A 19,023-nucleotide genomic window follows, 5' to 3' on the forward strand; every position below is an offset into this window, starting at 1 on the left:
CCCACTAAAACCTTGAACCAGCCCTACCTCCCACAACTTTTGCCAAATGACCCCCAATTTCCAATGCCCAACTATTATTATAAAGTTAATTAAGATTGACAAGCTTCAGAAACAAGAATGGATGTTTTTGGCATTAAAATGGGCACTGTAGGTGTTTTCCTTGCCTCCACTCACTGCCGACTATGCTTCCCCATTGACTTGCATTGGGTTTCGTGTTTCGGTCGATCCCCGACTTTTAGCGATAATCGGCCGACTGCACTCGACTCGACTTTGGACAAAGTCGGGTTTCGCAAAACCCGACTCGATCTTAAAAAAATGAAAGTCGCTCAACCCTAGTTATGACCCCTCGGTGACACAAAAAACTTGCTCATACAAGACGCTAATGGCAGGGCAGCACAACACCTCCAAGGCATAGAGGGACAACTCACGTCAGGTGTCCAGCTTTGAGATCCAATAGCTGAAGGTAGCAGAGGAGTTAAGAAGCACACTGGTTTTGTCAGCCATATATTGCTTGACCATCTTCAAAAACGTTTTCCTCCTTGTCAAAAAATACCTAGTCATCAAGGCATAAATGATGGGGGGTGTCATGTAGTGTACCCCTGCATCTGCTGTACCCGGTGTGTGTCTCCCTCACCTTGATGTGGTTGGATAGCTTTTTTGCTCTTTGATGAAAAGTTGCTGACTAACTACCTATTGTTTTTAACATTTAGGCCACTTTCACATGATCGGATTTTGGTCAACATTTTACATCAGTATTTGAAAGCCAAAATAAAGAGTGGAAAAATCAGAGGAAAAGTATAATAGAAACACCTGCACCACCTCTGACTTTTTCACCCACATCTTTTTTTGACTTACAAATGCTGGTGTAAAATACTGACCAAATACTGAACATATGAATATGGCCTTACAGCAATAGAGGAGTTGATATATTCATTAATCGCTGTTTGCTGATGCATTATATATGTATATGGTCGTATATTGACCTTGTGTAAATCTAGAAGTGGGAAGCAGAGCGCACAATAGAGTGATACCCTATGGAGGGAAAGTAGGAGAGTGCTGGTTACACTCACCTGGTGCTGTTGTGACAGGTGAGCGTAAGCCTGTTTATGCTCACCTGTTGGGCATGAAGAAAATTAGCTGCTGCTGCCCCGTAGCTGGTGGATAAGTCCTCCAGGAGATATTGGATCCAGTTGGATAAACACGCTGGTGGGCTGCACTGCTGGAGTGAATCAATTCTTCAGAATTTTTTTTTTATTCACAATGCATTTCAGCGTTGTACCAGCATCTTTTTCAAGTGAAAAAAGCCAAACGTATATTGGCCTTTGTGCATCTTAGTATTAATTTAAAACTAAAGATGTAAGAGCCTAATTTTGTTTGTTTTTATTTTTTTCTTTTATTGAAGAGAAAAATCACAGTAATATGTTAATCTTTTCTGTTGGCTTTGTCAATTTTACACTGTCTGAATAAGTTCATCCACAAAGGCCAAATAATAATTTATCTCTTATCAAAAACTGAAATGTTTATTTTCATAATTTAGCAGCTGTAACATTTTTTACTCCAGGTCCAGAAAGTACTGTGTCTTGCTGTGAAGATCGTCAAGCTGATGTAGACAGACTAATAGGTCAAGCAATGTTTCCCTGGTAAAATGTTTGCAAATTTTCTATCATGAAGAGGAAGAAAGTTGTTATTTTTGGGAAGTTGCAGTAACATCTAGACCTGTCTTTGGTGGCCCAAAAGGTTCAATAACACAAATAATGCCTAATAGTAGCGAGCTCTGCTACACATTTAAGGCTGGTTTCACATTTGCGTTTTTTGCAGCTGCGTTTTAGTGCAAAAAAAGCATGCGTTTTTTTCCTATATTTAACATTAAAAATGCATGCTTTTTTTGTATGCGTTTTGCCGCGTTTGACGACGCATGCGTCTTTTCTATGCTTGCGTTTTGTTGCAGAAATGCAACATGTAGTAATTTCTAGAGGCGTTTTTTTGCCGCAAAAAAAGCATGCATTTTTTTGCCGCAAAAAAACGTATTGCTGTCTATGTAAACGCACGCGTTTTTAAGCACATGCGTTTGGTTGCGTTTTAAATGCATGCGTTTCAATAGAAATAAACAAGAATACACAATGATAAGCCACCCCCCCACCATCAAGGTGATAAAGGGATCCAAACCCTAACCCAAACCCTACCCCTAACCCTAAAGCCGGTAATTCAATTGCCGGCTTTTCATTTCTCCTGCCTAAACCCGACATGATATGAGACATGGTTTACATACAGTAAACCATGTCACATCCCCCTTTTTTTGCATATTCCACACTACTAATGTTAGTATTATTATTATTATTATTATTATATATTATTATAGCGCCATTTTTTCCATGGCGCTTTACATGTGAGGAGGGGTGTACATAATAAAAACAAGTACAATAATCTTGAACAATACAAGTCACAACTGGAACAGGAGGAGAGAGGACCCTGCCCGCGAGGGCTCACAATCTACAAGGGATGGGTGAGGATACAGTAGGTGAGGATAGAGCTGGTCATGCAGTGGTTTGGTCGATTGGTTAGTAGTGTGCATGTGCAAAATTTCGGCGCTGTAGCTATTAAATTTAAGGGTTAAATCACGGAAAAAATTGGCGTGGGCTCCCGCGCAATTTTCTCCACCAGAGTGGTAAAGCCAGTGACTGAGGGCAGATATTAATAGCCTGGAGAGGGTCCATGGTTATTGGCCCCCCTGGCTAAAAACATCTGCCCCCAGCCACGCCAGAAAAGGCACATCTGGAAGATGCGCCTATTCTGGCACTTGGCCTCTCTCTTCCCATTTCCGTGTAGCGGTGGGATATGGGGTAATGAAGGGTTAATGTCACCTTGCTATTGTAAGGTGAAATTAAGCCAGATTAATAACGGAGAGGCGTCAATTATGACACCTATCCATTATTAATCCAATTGTATGAAATGTTTAAAAAAAACACACACACAATATTGCAAAGTATTTTAATGAAATAAACACACAGGTTGTTGTAATATTTTATTGTTCTCTCAATCCACCTGAAGACCCTCGCTCTGTAACAAATTAAAAATAATAAACCAACAATATACATACCTTCCGTAGATCTGTAACGTCCCACGATGTAAATCCATCTGAAGGGGTTAAAATATTTTACAGGCAGGAGCTCTGCCCCGGGGAATGAAGGTAATGTAGGTCAATGACCTGTAGTTACCTTCAGTCGCGGTGATGCGCCCTCTGCTGGATGTCCTCATATGACCTCGAGCCTGGGAACTTTTGAGGCAATCGGCTTTTCTGCTATATCGCGCCGAAGGAAATATAAATATATATATGTGTCTCAATTATATATATATATATATATATATATATATATATATATAAAACGAAACCCGACTTTGCCACAAGTCGGCGACTTTTGAAATTGGCCGATCTGTTTCGCTCAACCCTAATTTTGATGATTGGCAGCTGTCACACACTTTTCAGCATGCATTTCAAAAACGCAAACGCAGGAAAAAACACATGTAAACGCGTCAAAATGCCGCGGTTTTTTTACCGCGTGAGAAAACGCATGCGTCTAAAAAACGCAGCGTTTCCACGCGTTTACATGCTTTTTTTCACCACCTGCGTTTGCATTTTAAACGCTGCGTTTTTAAACGCAAATGTGAAATTAGCCTTACATTGATAGATAATATCCTTACCAAAAAATTTTCAAATCAGTTTATTTACTGTTATTTTTCTGATTAAAAATATTTGTAAAGTGCTGACCACTGCTTGTGAAGTAGCAAAGATTCTGAGGTGGACTGCAGGAAGTCAAGGGCAAGTCTTCCATAAACGCAAAAATATTATTCCATTTCACACTGTCACAAGTCCATAATTCTTTTCCAGCCAATGCATGGATGCAGTGCTTCACATTAACAAATATGCAAAAACAGATGGAAACCATTAAGACCTATAATAGCCAAAGTAGTGCTAGACCTGGTCATCGGCTTAGCTGCAGAATGGATCCTTGTACTTCCCATTAGTTTACAATTCCTCTTCTCTTCTTGCTTGTGGCATTGTTTTTCAGTGTTTCATGGTCTGACGTAAATAAAGTGCCTACCTATGTCATTTAGCACCTAAAGTGGGAAATAAAATTGCATCATTAAAAATAAAATTGTAGGATGATTTCTGAACAACAGAGATGAATAAAAGCAAAAAAATGAAATCATCAAACAATAAAAATATTACACCAGCTCATACTGCTCAATTCTATGCCAAGGGCAAATTCCTGGCATGTCATTGCAAGCTATAGATACATAACAAGAATTCCAGTATGTATAACAAAAATATACTGCAAGCAAAGTGTTAGTCAAAATTTGTATTATGATTCAGTTGGACCCAATCTTTGAGTATTGAATAGTGATGAGCGAATATACTCGTTACTCGAGATTTCTCGAGCACTCTTGGGGGTCCTCCGAGTATTTTTTAATGCTCGGAGATTTAGTTTTCATTGCCGTAGCTGAATGATTTACATCTGTTAGCCAGCATAAGTACATGTGGGGGTTGCCCGGTTGCAGGGGAATCCCCACATGTACTTATGCTGGCTAATAGATTATTATTATTATTTATTATTATAGCGCCATTTATTCCATGGCGCTTTACATGAGAGGAGGGGTATACATAATAAAAACAAGTACAATAATCTTAAACAATACAAGTCACAGCTGGTACAGGAGGAGAGAGGACCCTGCCCGCGAGGGCTCACAATCTACAAGGGATGGGTGAGGATACAGTAGGTGAGGATAGAGCTGGTCGTGCAGTGGTTTAGTCGATCGGTGGTTACTGCAGGTTGTAGGCTTGCCGGAAGAGGTAGGTCTGCAGGTTCTTTTTGAAGGTTTCGATGGTAGGTGAAAGTCTGATGTAAATCATTCAGCTGCATCAATAAAAACTAAATCTACGAGCACTAAAAATACACAGAGGACCCCCGAGCATGCTTGAGAAATCTCGAGTAACGAGTATATTTGCTCATCACTAGTATTGAATCATTTTGGGGGTATAATAGAAAATATATTACTAAAAAAATCCACTAAACCACAATTCAAGACAGGAAACTGATCATTGATTAGCGATAATATTAAAACTAACTGCCTAATATTGTGCAGGTCTTCATAACACATTAAAATAACTTGTTGAGTCCTGTCTAGATGTTTTTCTTTATCTAGCAAAAAACCAGGAGAAGCAGATGCAGATAGGTTTATGCTGCTCCATTTGAGGGTAGCATAACATTGCTAGAGACCCTGATTTCAACAGTGTGTCACTGACTTGCTTCTTAGTTACATAGTTATTAAGGTTGAAGGAAGACTTTAAGTCCATCTAGTTCAACCCATAGCCTAACCTAACATGCCCTAACATGTTGATCCAGAGGAAGGCAAAAAAAAACCATGTGGAAAAGAGTAAGCTCCACATTGGGGAAAAAAATTCCTTCCCGACTCCACATATGGCAGTTAGACTAGTTCCCTGGATCAACGCCCTATCAAGGAATCTAGTGTATATACCCTGTAACATTATACTTTTCAAGAAAGGCATCCAGTCCCCTCTTAAATTTAAGTAATGAATCACTCATTACAACATCATACGGCAGAGAGTTCCATAGTCTCACTGCTCTTACAGTAAAGAATCCGCGTCTGTTATTATGCTTAAACCTTCTTTCCTCCAGACGTAGAGGATGCCCCCTTGTCCCTGTCTCAGGTCTATGATTAAAAAGATCATCAGAAAGGTCTTTGTACTGTTCCCTCATATATTTATACATTAAAATAAGATCACCCCTTAGTCTTCGTTTTTCCAAACTAAACAGCCCCAAGTGTAATAACCTATCTTGGTATTGCAGACCCCCCAGTCCTCTAATAACCTTGGTCGCTCTTCTCTGCACCCGCTCTAGTTCAGCTATGTCTTTCTTATACACCGAAGACCAGAACTGTGCACAGTATTCTAAGTGTGGTCGAACTAGTGACTTGTATAGAGGTAAAATTATGTTCTCCTCATGATCATCTATGCCTCTTTTAATACATCCCATTATTTTATTTGCCTTTGTAGCAGCTGCCTGACACTGGCCACTGAATATGAGTTTGTCATCCACCCATACACCCAGGTCTTTTTCATTGACGGTTTTGCTCAGAGTTTTAGAATTAAGCACATAGTTATACAGTGTATTACTTCTACCCAAGTGCATGACCTTACATTTATCCCCTTTGAAGCTCATTTGCCATTTATCAGCCCAAGCTTCTAGTTTACATAAATCATCCTGTAATATAAAATTGTCCTCCCCTGTATTAATTACCCCGCAGAGTTTAGTGTCATCTGCAAATATTGAAATTCTACTCTGAATCCCCCTACAAGGTCATTAATAAATATGTTAAAAAGAAGAGGGCCCAATACTGACTCTTGTGGTACCCCACTGCTAACCGCAACCCAGTCCGAGTGTGCTCCATTAACCCCTTACTGACCTCAGACGGGATAGTATGTCCGAGGTCAGCTCCCCTGCTTTGATGCAGGGCTCCGCGGTGAGCCCGCATCAAAGCCAGGACGTGTCAGCTGTTTTGAACAGCTGACATGTGCCCGCAATAGGCGCGGGCAGAATCGCGATCTGCCCGCGCCTATTAACTAGTTAAATGCCGCTGTCAAACGCAGATAGCGGCATTTAACTACCGCATCCGGCCGGGCGGCCGGAAATGACGTCATCGCCGACCCCCGTCACATGATCAGAGGTTGGCGATGCTTCTCCATTGTAACCATAGAGGTCCATGAGACCTCTATGGTTACTGATCGCCGGTAGCTGTGAGCACCACCCTGTGGTCGGCACTCACAGCACACCTGCATTTCTGCTGCATCGCTGCTATGTAGCAGAGGCGATCGCGTTGTGCCTGCTTCTAGCCTTCCTTGGAGGCTATTGAAGCATGGCAAAAGTAAAAAAAAAAGTTTAAAAAAATGTGAAAAAAATAAAAAAAATATAAAAGTTTAAATCACCCCCCTTTCGCACCAATCAAAATAAATCAATAAAAAAAAAAATCAAACCTACACATATTTGGTATTGCCGCGTTCAGAATCGCCCGATCTATCAATAAAAAAAGCATTAACCTGATCGCTAAATGGTGTAACGAGAAAAAAATTAGAAACGCCAGAATTACGTTTTTTTGGTCGCCGTGACATTGCATTAAAATGCAATAACGGGCAATCAAAAGAACGTATCTGCACCAAAATGCTATCATTAAAAACGCCAGCTCGGCATGCAAAAAATAAACCCTCACCTGACCCAAGATCATGAAAAACGGAGACGCTCCGAGTATCGGAAATGGCGCATTTTTTTTTTTTTGCAAAGTTTTGAATTTTTTTTCACCACTTAGGTAAAAAATAACCTAGTCATGTTAGGTGTCTATGAACTCGTACTGACCTGGAGAATCATAATGGCAGGTTAGTTTTAGCATTTAGTGAACATAGCAAAAAAGCCAAACAAAAAACAAGTGTGGGACTGCACTTTTTTTGCAATTTCACTGCACTTGGAATTTTTTTCCCGTTTTCTAGTACACAACATGGTAAAACCAAACTAAATGCTTTCTTTTTGTCACTTATTGCGCCCCTTACAGCTCTATTTAGCCATATTGGTTTCCTCCTATTTCTAGTATGTTTATTCCCATACGGTATATACTGTGCACAGGTCCTATCCAGGATGCTAATAAACGTCTCCCATTTTCTTTGTGTATTTTTATGTCTCAGGACATCGTCCCAGTTAATTGCACCTAGATCATCTCTCATCCGTTGGAAATTTGCCCTCCTGAAGCTTAATGTCCTTGTCACCCCTCTACTACACATCTTATTAAAGGATACACGAAAACTTATTATTTTGTGATCACTATTCCCCAAGTGACCCCCAACCCTTATATTTGATATGTGGTCTGGCCTGTTGGTTAATATTAGGTCTAGCAGTGTCCCCTTCTTGTTGGGTCCTGAACCAGTTGTGAAAGGTAATTGTCTCTCATAGTTGTCAAAAACCGATTACCTTTGCTGGAACTGCAGGTTTCTGTTCCCCAATCTATTTCAGGGTAGTTGAAGTCCCCCATAATAATGACTTCTCCTTGAGTCGCAGCTTCATCTATTTGCTTTACGAGGATATTCTCCATTGCTTCCATTATTTTTGGAGATTTATAACAAACCCCTATCAGTAATTTATTATTTTTTCCCCCTCCCCTTATCTCCACCCACAGGGACTCTACATTTTCATTAAATTCACCTATATTATCACGCTGGATGGGTTTTAAGGACGATTTTACATACAGACACACCCCACCCCCCTCGCTTATCTGTATGGTCATTTCTGAAAAGGCTATAGCCCCGCAAGATAACAGCCCAGTCATGGCTCTTATCCAGCCATGTTTCAGATATCCCCACCATGTCGTAATTATGCTCCAACAACATTAATTCTAATTTGTCCATTTTGTTGGCGAGGCTTCTGGCATTAGTATACATGCACTTGATGTTCCTCTCTGTACCTCTATTCTTTCTTAAATTATTAACTGTTCTAACCCCACCCCCCATGCCACCGCCACCCCCAACTTCCTTATTTGTGCCCAGGTCTCTATTTGCCCTATCTTCCGCTCCTATAAATTGAATACCCCCAATCCCTAGTTTAAACACTCCTCCAACCTTCTAGCCATTTTCTCCCCCAGCACAGCTGCATCTTCCCCATTGAGGTGCAGCCCGTCTCTAGCATAGAGCCTGTAGCCCACTGAGAAGTTGGCCCAGTTCTGTAGAAACCCAAACCCCTCCTTCCTGCACCAATTCTTGAGCCACTTATTAACCTCCCTAATCTCCCGTTGCCTCTCTGGCGTGGCACGTGGTACAGGCAGTATTTCGGAAAATACCACGTTGGAGGTCATTGCTTTCAGCTTACAGCCTAATTCCCTGAAATCATATTTAAGGACCTTCCACCTACCTCTAACTTTGTCATTTGTGCCAATGTGCGTCATGACCACTGGGTCCTCACCAGCCCCTCCCAGTAATCTGTCTTGCCTTATAACATTCTCTTATTTTTATTTTGGTATTGCCAAATATTAATAATTATGGTAATCCTAATTCACCTAAAACAGGAAAGTCTTATTCTGATTTCATGTCAGATATTGAGAATAAAAATGCATGTGTGTCTTTTTATATAGTGTATAGAAACTTCTGGTTTCAACTGTATGTCACTGTTCGACCTTTATATTTTTCACATTTTTTTTCACTTGTGCACACAAAAGAAACCTTGTATTGTTGAAGCAAAAGTATAAGCTGTTTTTTACATTTCACTTTTGAATTTGTTTTGTACAGCTTCATTCTAAATGCTAACAGACATCTTAGAGTTACATACAGAACCCCGGTTGAAAGGTTAAGGCATTATGAGTTTAACTCTTAGATTAAGAACTATCCCACAACACTAGTGTTAAACTGTCTTAAAAAATCATAAATCATTCATCCGGACAATTTTCAGCAAAGCTCGGGTCATAGTTAGGGCACAATATAAGCACTAAAGCTTTGCTACAGCTTTACTTTTTTTCTGCAGTTTTAGAAAAATAGCTTTAGTTTCCATAGCTACAGTAACCTCTGTGAACTCTATTTTTTATCATTACCTATAAAAATCTCAATAAGTTGTCATTACTTGCAGGTAATTCTCAGAGCCATATAGATATAAATAAGCAATAAGGATCAATACATAGAACACTCACATTGTAAATATATATATATACAAGATAGTGGCTGATTCATCTGGTATTCTAGAATATGTATGTATGTATGTATGTATATATATATAGCAGCCACATAGCATATAGCAGAAGCCACCTAACACAGACAACCATGTAGTATATAGCACAGCCATGTAGTATATAGGACCCACGAAGTATATAACACAGCCACATAGTATATAACACAGCCCACGTAGTATATAACACTGCCACATAGCATATTACACAGCCCACGTTGTATATATAACACTGCCACGTAGTATATAACACAGCCCACGTAGTATATAACACTGCGCACATAGTATATAACACTGCCCACGTAGTATATAACACAGCCCACATAGTATATAACACTGCCATGTAGTAAATAACACAGCCCACATAGTATATCAAACTGCGCACATAACACAGCACACATAGTATATAACACTGCCGCGTAGAATATAAAACAGCCCACGTAGTATATAACAATGCCACGTAGTATATAAGACAGCCCACGTAGTATATAACACTGCGCACGTGGTATATAACACTGCCCATGTAGTGTATAACACAGCCCACATAGTATATAACACTGCTATGTCATATATAACACTGACACGTAGTATATGACACTGCCCACATAGCATATAACACTGCACACGTAGTATATAACACAGCCCGCGTAATATATAGCACCCATGCAGTATATAACACAGCCCACATAGTATATAAAATTGCCCACATTGTATATAACACTGCCCATGCGGTATATAACACAGGCCACATAGTATGTAATACAGCCCACGTAGTATATAGCAGCCTCGCAGTATATAACATAGCCCAAGTACTATATAGCACTGTGGGCACCATATCCCTGTTAAAAAAAGAATGAAAATAAAAAAAGTTATATACTCACCCTCCGACGTCCAGCGAAGCTGTCCCTATGGGCGCGATGCGGCCGCCAGCTTCCGTTCCCAGCGATGCATTGCAAAATTTCGCAGATGACTTAGCGGTCTCGCGAGACTGCTACATCATCATCTCGCGAGACTGCAATGCAAGTAAATATATTTGTAAAGGTGCTGTCAACATGAAATTCTCACCAGATATCTGCAACATCCCATACAATCCACACTGGCAAACCATAGATGTCCATTAAATAAGTTTTTTGTAATAATGAGATATGACACAGGGACAAAGTATTGAACACATTTACTGAAATTTATTTAATACTTTGTACAAAAGCCTTTTTTGGTGACGTCAGCTTTAATACTCCTCCTGTATGGAGAAACTAGCTCCATACAAAGGTTAAAATATATTTTTAACATTGGCTACAAGTATATGTTACATAAATTATCTGTCTTCAAAAATATTGTAAATTGAAAATGTTATTAAGTGTCATTTTGACAGAAAATGGCCCACCTATAATACCACAGACAATGCTTCATAAGTTCAGTTGCAATAGAGACATTTGATAAGGAAAAGGTGGAATTAAAGGCAGAAGGTTAGGGATGAGCAGACCCGTGAAAGTTTGGGTTTGACTGAATATTAGTCCAAAGTTTGGTTCGGGTACTAGACCCTGAACCCGATTGAAATCAATGGGGTCCTGAACTTTGGAGTTGGAAAATCTCTCTCCCTCTCTCTCTCTCTCTGTCTCATCCCGGGACACCCAAACTGTAAAACGAACTTCCAGGAGAAGTCTGTGTTCAAAGGTTAGCACAGGACACCAGGTGTCCAGTACAAACAAAAAACTTCACAGTAAAGGTACCTTCACACTGAACAACTTAACAACGATAACGATAGCGATCCGTGACGTTGCAGCATCCTGGATAGCGATATCGTTGTGTTTGACACGCAGCAGCGATCAGGATCCTGCTGTGACATCGTTGGTCGGAGCTAGAAGGCCAGAACTTTATTTCATCTTGGATCACCCGCTGACATCGCTGAGTCGGTGTGTGTGACGCGGATTCAGCGATGTCTTCACTGGTAACCAGGGTAAACATCGGGTTACTAAGCGCAGGGCCGCGCTTAGTAACCCGATGTTTACCCTGGTTACCAGTGTAAATGTAAAAAAAACAAACACTACATACTTACATTCCGGTGTCTGGCAGGTCCCCCGGCGTCCGCTTCCCTGCACTGTGTCAGCGCCGGCCAGCCGTAAAGCAGAGCACAGCGGTGACATCACCGCTCTGCTTTAGGGCCGGCGCTTACACAGTGCAGGGAAGCGGACGCCGGGGGACCCGACAGACACCGGAATATAAGTATGTAGTGTTTGGTTTTTTTTACATTTACACTGGTAACCAGGGTAAACATCGGGTTACTAAGCGCGGCCCTGCGCTTAGTAACCCGATGTTTACCCTGGTTACCCGGGGACTTCGGCATCGTTGGTTGCTGGAGAGCTGTCTGTGTGACAGCTCTCCAGTGACCACACAACGACGAAACAGCGACGCTGCAGCGATCGGCATCGTTGTCTATATCGCTGCAGCGTCGCTTAATGTGACGGTACCTTTAGGGTTCGCTCATCTTTACAAAAGGTGTATTTAGGAAATGCATGTTTTTCATGTTTTTCTCGTCCCTGGTAATTTTATATGCTTGTTTTGCCAATTTTTTTGCATGGTGGTCAGAAGAATTCTGTGCACAGTGCCACTACCTGTCCCTGTCAGCTTTATGTGTTTAATATATTATGACTTGCCTTGTCTGTATTGTTTTTCTGATATGCTTTCTTTAGCCACGTAGCTTTCTGGGCCCGTCATGATCAGGCAAATTTTTTCATTTTTTTTATCAACACATTTTGAGACAAAGCAGTCTATTGTTTGCAAGACAAATTGTCAATTTGATTGGCATAATTCTTGGGTGAATACAATTTATTGAAATATTAATATAGGTATTGAATGATACAAGGTATGAAGGTTGAACATGAGACACTCATTATCTGTGGGAGTGCCAGAAATAGACATTGAAGAGAAGAGAAGTGTGCATTCTTCACTCTTTTGAGACTGGCCTTCTTAGGGCATTGTTCTCTGGATCATTGAGCCCAGGCAATTGCAAAAATTAATGAAGTCACAATAATTAGGGATCATAATTTTTTTCTGTGAAATGGCTTACACATTGCATAGTTTATGCATTTGATTATTTAGTTCTGTTAAATATGTGTTCACACGTCATATTTGTTGCAAATAATACTACTGCTACCTACATTTTCATTGAATCGCCTCTGAAGCAACTGCATGCATGTTTACTTATTTACTTTAGATGTATCAAATAGTATTGAGGACATGGACCTTTCCAAGAGGCCCCATTAATACAATAATTAGTACATGGTGGTCAAATCACAGCACTGAGACCATCCTCTTACCCAGAACTTCCTTCTGACTAGTCTAGTAGGTCCTGCAATGTTATCACATTGTAGAGAAATGCATGACTGATGTTGTGGTGGCTACTAATCCAAAAAAAGCACTGTGAATGCCAAAAGGAGTAGGGGGTTTACAGTGTTACGCTCCTACAGCCATCGTGGCCATCAGACAAGTGTCGTGTGAATCTTTTGGGTCAACTTAACCATCAATCAGTCAGAGAAATTTCCACACCAAAACTGCAATTTGTAAACTTAGCCTGAAACCATATTAGAACAAACATGGCTTAATAATAAGTATTAGGCCGGGATCACACATGAGCGAGATACGTCCGAGTCTCGCATTGTAATCCCCGGCCCTGCCGCCTGCCCTCCGGAGCGGAGTGTGCGACCGCATAGCAATACATGGAGCCGCACGCTCTGCTTCGGAGTGCAGGCGGCAGGGCCTGGGATTACAATGCGAGACTCAGACGTATCTCGCTCATGTGTGATCCCGGCCTTAGTCAACATATACTCAGATTAAAATTTGAATTTTTACCACTTAAGACAGTATGCTGTAGCTGGTGAGATTTGTGCCAACATTTTTTTAATTTTTAACTTTCAAAAAAAATCTGTGTTCACCTGTTATAAATAAATACAGACTGTTGCCATAAATTAGACATTTTCACATATTTCACATTTCAAATGTGATAAGTAACATCAAAAATGGAAACAATGTGCAGATTTGGCACAAGCTATGGTGCTACTTTTTAAATATTTTTTTAGATTTGTGTCTTGGTGCATCTGTGAGTTCTTTCTGCATAGCCATTTTGTTCACTTCTGATTTTTTTATTTTCTGAATTTAACAACTATCAGTAAAGGAATTCATACATACAAGATGTATTCATCCCAGTGCTTTATGTGGCCATGAAATGAAACATTATTTGTAAATGTTTTTGTTTCTTGCTGTGTGGCTCACATACAATATATTTTATGTATCAAACATTAGTGGATGCCACTGGCTTTGTCTATGTGGATAACATTACATTGTTAGAGAAGTGGAGGAAATGTAGTGCAGTGAGGGATAGATTGACATAAAACAAAATAAAAAAGTATAGCTGGCATTTCTGCAGTAAGGCACTGAGTAGATGACAAGAAAATCTTCTACTCACAGAGGCATAAAAATATATAGCGGCTTATTAAATATAATCTGGTTTTATCAGTGCACAGCCAACCATAATGGCATGAAATCTGATGTGATTTTAATCTGGAGTTTTCTGCCATATGTACTGGGAAATCTTGTTGAATGAGTTTTTCAGAATAGACCCAGAGTAGCCTGCAGTAACCCTGGAAAAATTTGACATATTATAAATCTCATAGAGAAACTTTTATTTTATTATTTCTAGCTTGTTTTATTTCATCACTACATTCCAAGATCAATAACTTTTTTCATGTTTTCCAATGAAGACCTTTTCTAGGAAAACTTGTATTTGCCAATGCCGCTATTTTGATGTTAAACCCTTGGTGATATACATAGATTTGACATATATGACAGACCCTTTTTTATTATGGCATTCTAGGAGCCATATTTTTTTTTTATTTTTTTGGTGACATAGTAATATAAGGGCATACTTGTGGGTAGTACATATAACTTATAAACAGACTTTTATCAACTTGGTATGGAAATAAAAACAAAATGGCATATTCCCTTTTTAAATTCTTTCCTCCTTGTCATGATGCAGAAATAAGTGTTAATTTTATCTAGTGAAACAGCAAGATTATATCAATACCAAATTTTTGTTTATATATTTTTTAACTACTTTTGTGCAATTAACCCAATACATTGTAAAAAAAAACAAATAATTTTTTGGGGGTCCTCATAGTCTTTGAGCCATAGGTTTCTCAATTTTCCTTAAGTCGAACCATACTGTTTATTGAAAGAAAAACTAAGACAGAAACATAATGAATGATTAAATAAATAAATAGCGTGAATTGCATGAAAATAATATACGATACTTAGTTAATGTGTTGAGAAGGGCAAAGTGCCTTTGGTGTTCTAAGTGATGTTAGATGGGAAAGGTTTAAACAGAATGGTGGTTGTTTGAGAGATCACGGTTTGCAGGACACCGCCTAGAGTTAGTTGAAAGTTGCAAAAGATATTGTTAAGGATATGTATCCTGATTGAACGTGGATGCTTGCAGACAAAATGTATGCTTTGCTGAATATATAAGAATCACAGATTCTGAATAATGTTGGAATGACCTCTAGTATGCTTGAACTACATTGTACCAGTAACCTCATGTCGATCAAAGATCGACATGCTATTTGTAAATGGGAAAAAAACTAATGATTCTTCCATTAATAAACTTTATTGCTGATCGGAACATTATCAAAATTTTATAAAATCAGAACTAAATCAGAAACACTCGGTAAAAAGTGCTAGAAAATATTTGCGTTGCCACAAAAGTATTTTCAGCACTTTTGCAATGATAATGGTGGTGTATCATGAGCGTTTTGCATGTATTTGAAGAGGGTAGGAGGTTGGCAGAGCTCAGAGGAGCTGCATGCTTGTAAACTTTTTTTTCTAACTTTATGTGTGCACATTGTGGCTAGCCATTCAGGGCACAGGAAAATCCACAATTACTGCCGTAATTCAGTATGCCATATCTCACCTTGTTGTTTAGTGGTGGTGAAATTCAACTGTCTGAATTGCTCATGCAGATTAAAAAATTTTGTTGTTGCTAAACGTAGTACAATCGGCCCTCTCCCACAATATAATTCTGCAGAGGAGAAATTAAATTGTCTGCTGAGCTCAAGCAGATTAAAAAAATGATTTTTTCTGTTGCTAAAGTGATGCAGCCTGCCATATCCCACATTGTAATTTTGAGGAGGTGAAATAAGGCTTTCTGCAAAGCTCATGCACATTAATAAAATGCATTTTTTCTGTTGCTAAACTTGATACAGCCCGCATATCCCACATTGTAATTTTATGGTGGTGAAATACAGCTGTCTGCAGAGCTCGTGCAAATGAAAAAAATTTTTTGTTGCTAAGTGTGATGCAGCCCACCATATTCCACATTGCAATTTTGTGGTAGTGAAATTGTTTTGTGTGTGGAGCTGTTGCACAGTAAAAAATATTTTTGGGCTGATACTAACGTGATTCAGCATTACATTTCTCACCTTGTTATTTAGTGTTGGTAAAATTTAACTGTCTCCATAGCTCATGCAGATTTAAAAAAAAACAACTGTTTAAGTTGCTAAATGTGATACAAACTGCCATATCCCACATTATAATTTTGTGGCAGTGACATTGTTCTGTGTGTAGAGCTGTTGCATAGTAAAAAAATATTTTTTAGCTGTTGCTAGTTTGATTCATTATGCCGTATCTCACCTTGTTATCTAGTGGAGGTGAAATTCAACTGTCTGCATAGCTCATGCAGATTAACAAACAAAAAAATTCTGTTGCTAAATGTGATACAGCCCGCCATGTCTTATGTTGTAATTTTGTGGTGGTGAAATGAAGCTGTCTGCAGAGCTCATGCACATAAAAAAAAAATCTGTTGCTAAACGTGATACAGCTCTCCATATCCCACATTGTAATTTTGTGATGGTGAAATTGTTTTGTTTGTAGAGCTGTTGCACAGTAAAAAAATGTTATGGGGGCAATTGCTAACGTGATTCAGCATGCAATGTTTCATCTTGTTATTTAGTGGTGGTGAAATTCAACTGTCTGCATACAGAAGCTCATGCAGATTAAAAGAAATTCATTTTTCTGTTGCTAAATCTTATACAGCCAGCCATATCCCATGTTGTAATGTTGTGTGGGTGAAATTAAGCTGTCTGTAGAGCTCATGCACATTAAAAAATATTTTTTTCTGTTGTTAAACATGATACAGCCTGTCATTTCCCACATTACAATTTTACGGCATTGAAACTGGCCTGTGTGTAGAGCTGTTGCACAGTAAAAAATGTTCTTAGCTGTTGCTAACGTGATTCAGCACGCCATCTCCCACATTGTAATTTTGTGGTGGTGAAGTTAAGCTGTCTGTGTACCTCTTGCAGATAAAAAAAATCATTGTGTTTCTGTTACAAACATGATTCAGCACATCCTATCCCACCCTGTCTTTTTATGGCAGTGAAATTATTCTGTGTGTAGAGCTTTTGCACAGTAATTTTTTTTGGGGGGGGCTTTTGCTAACGTGATCCAGCACGCTATATCCCATGTTGTATTTTTGTGGTGTTAAAATCGTTCTCTGTGTAGAGCTGTTGCACAGTAAAAATTAGTTTTTTGGGCTGTTGCTAATGTAATACAGCACACCATATCCCACCTTGTCATTTAGTGGTGGTGAAAATAAGCTGCTTGAATAAACAAACATTTTTTTCTGTAAAAAACATGAAACTGCAGGCTAGATCTGAGTTTCCAATTGTTTTGAGCATATATTCAATTATATACAGGCCTCATCCACAGTTTAAAAATATTTTCTTCTGTTAGTAATGTTATATAGCAGGCTAGATGTCAGTTTGAAATTTTTGGGTGCTGTTATTGTTCTCCATACAGGGGTACAAATAATAAAATCAAAATTGGTTTTCTTACTATTGTGCATTAAAAGCAGGCTACATTTCATCTCTTAATTTTTGGGTGCACATATTGTTCTCCATACAGGGGTACACAAGATAACATATAATTTTTTTCTGTTACTACCGTGCTCCAAAAGTTTGACTATTTCTGAGGTTGTCATTCTTTTGTGCTCAGATTCTGCTGTATCCAAGGCTTGTCCACAGTAACAAAACTATTTTTTTCTGTTACTACCCTGCTACATAAAGCAGGCCATATTTTAACTTTCAATTTTTTGCTGGGATGGAATTTGTTTATTTATCATGGTTTGCTTATATTGTGTAATCTTATTCTGCAATGCTCTACATTCATTATCATCACTGTCCCCAATGGGGCTCACAATCTATATTTCATATCAGTATGTCTTTGATGTGTGGGAAGAAAAAAGAGTTCTTGGGGAAAATCCACGTAAACAAGGGTAGAACATACAAACTCTTTGCAGATGCTGTTCTTGGTGGGGTTGGAACCCAGGACTAGAGCGCTGCAAGGCTGCTAATGTATTTGCATTATTGGCAACTCAACATTCCTGGGGTTGGAAGCCTATCACTGCTATGCATACTGGTGACTCACTGCAGTATTGGGGAAAACCACTGTCATGACTGTATTCAAGCATGTTTTGATACTGTAGCATGGATACGTCCCTTCCCAGGGGGGGAAGCAACTGGCAAAATGTACTTTTGTATCATGGATCGAACAGCCTGACAACCCAGTAGTCAGCACTATTTTGAATCCTAACAATGCGGGCAACAAGCATGTTACAGATAGTGCTGCAAGAAGGCTCTCATGGGCCGGTGTCTTTCATGAGATGCAAATCCATACCATGTTGGTGGTGGGGTAAGACTCAAACTTGCTTCTTCCATCCCCTCCTGGCAACCACTGACAACACAGAGGGAATCATTATCCTCTTCATCTCCTAACTGTTTCTCATCCATCATCTCTTCCTTCTCGTCCTTCTCCTTGTCCATCTCCAATTGTTCCTCCCATGGCAACCGCCTGTGAGACAACAGATCTGAACTTAAAGAAATTGTTAACATGTCCACATCTTCCTCTGTTTTCTCCTCTTCCCACGGGACCACCATTACCTCCGTCTGCAGACTATTCAAAGTGTGTTACAGCTTGTATATGACAGTAATAGTGATGCTGATGAAGGTGTCATCAGAGCTAACCAGCTTAGTAGCCATTTTGAAAACTTGCAGAAGGTGCAGAGGTCCTTCATATGTGTCCACTCTGCAAGTGTAAATTGCACCACGTCCATAGTGCGTTGTGTCAGGCTATGCAAAATGTTATACTGCTCCAGGTCTTGGTGCTGTTGCCACAATTGCTACAACATGTACAGTGGAATTCTACA

This window comes from Ranitomeya variabilis, chromosome 1, assembly GCF_051348905.1.
Source record: "Ranitomeya variabilis isolate aRanVar5 chromosome 1, aRanVar5.hap1, whole genome shotgun sequence".
In the NCBI taxonomy this organism is placed as follows: domain Eukaryota; kingdom Metazoa; phylum Chordata; class Amphibia; order Anura; family Dendrobatidae; genus Ranitomeya; species Ranitomeya variabilis.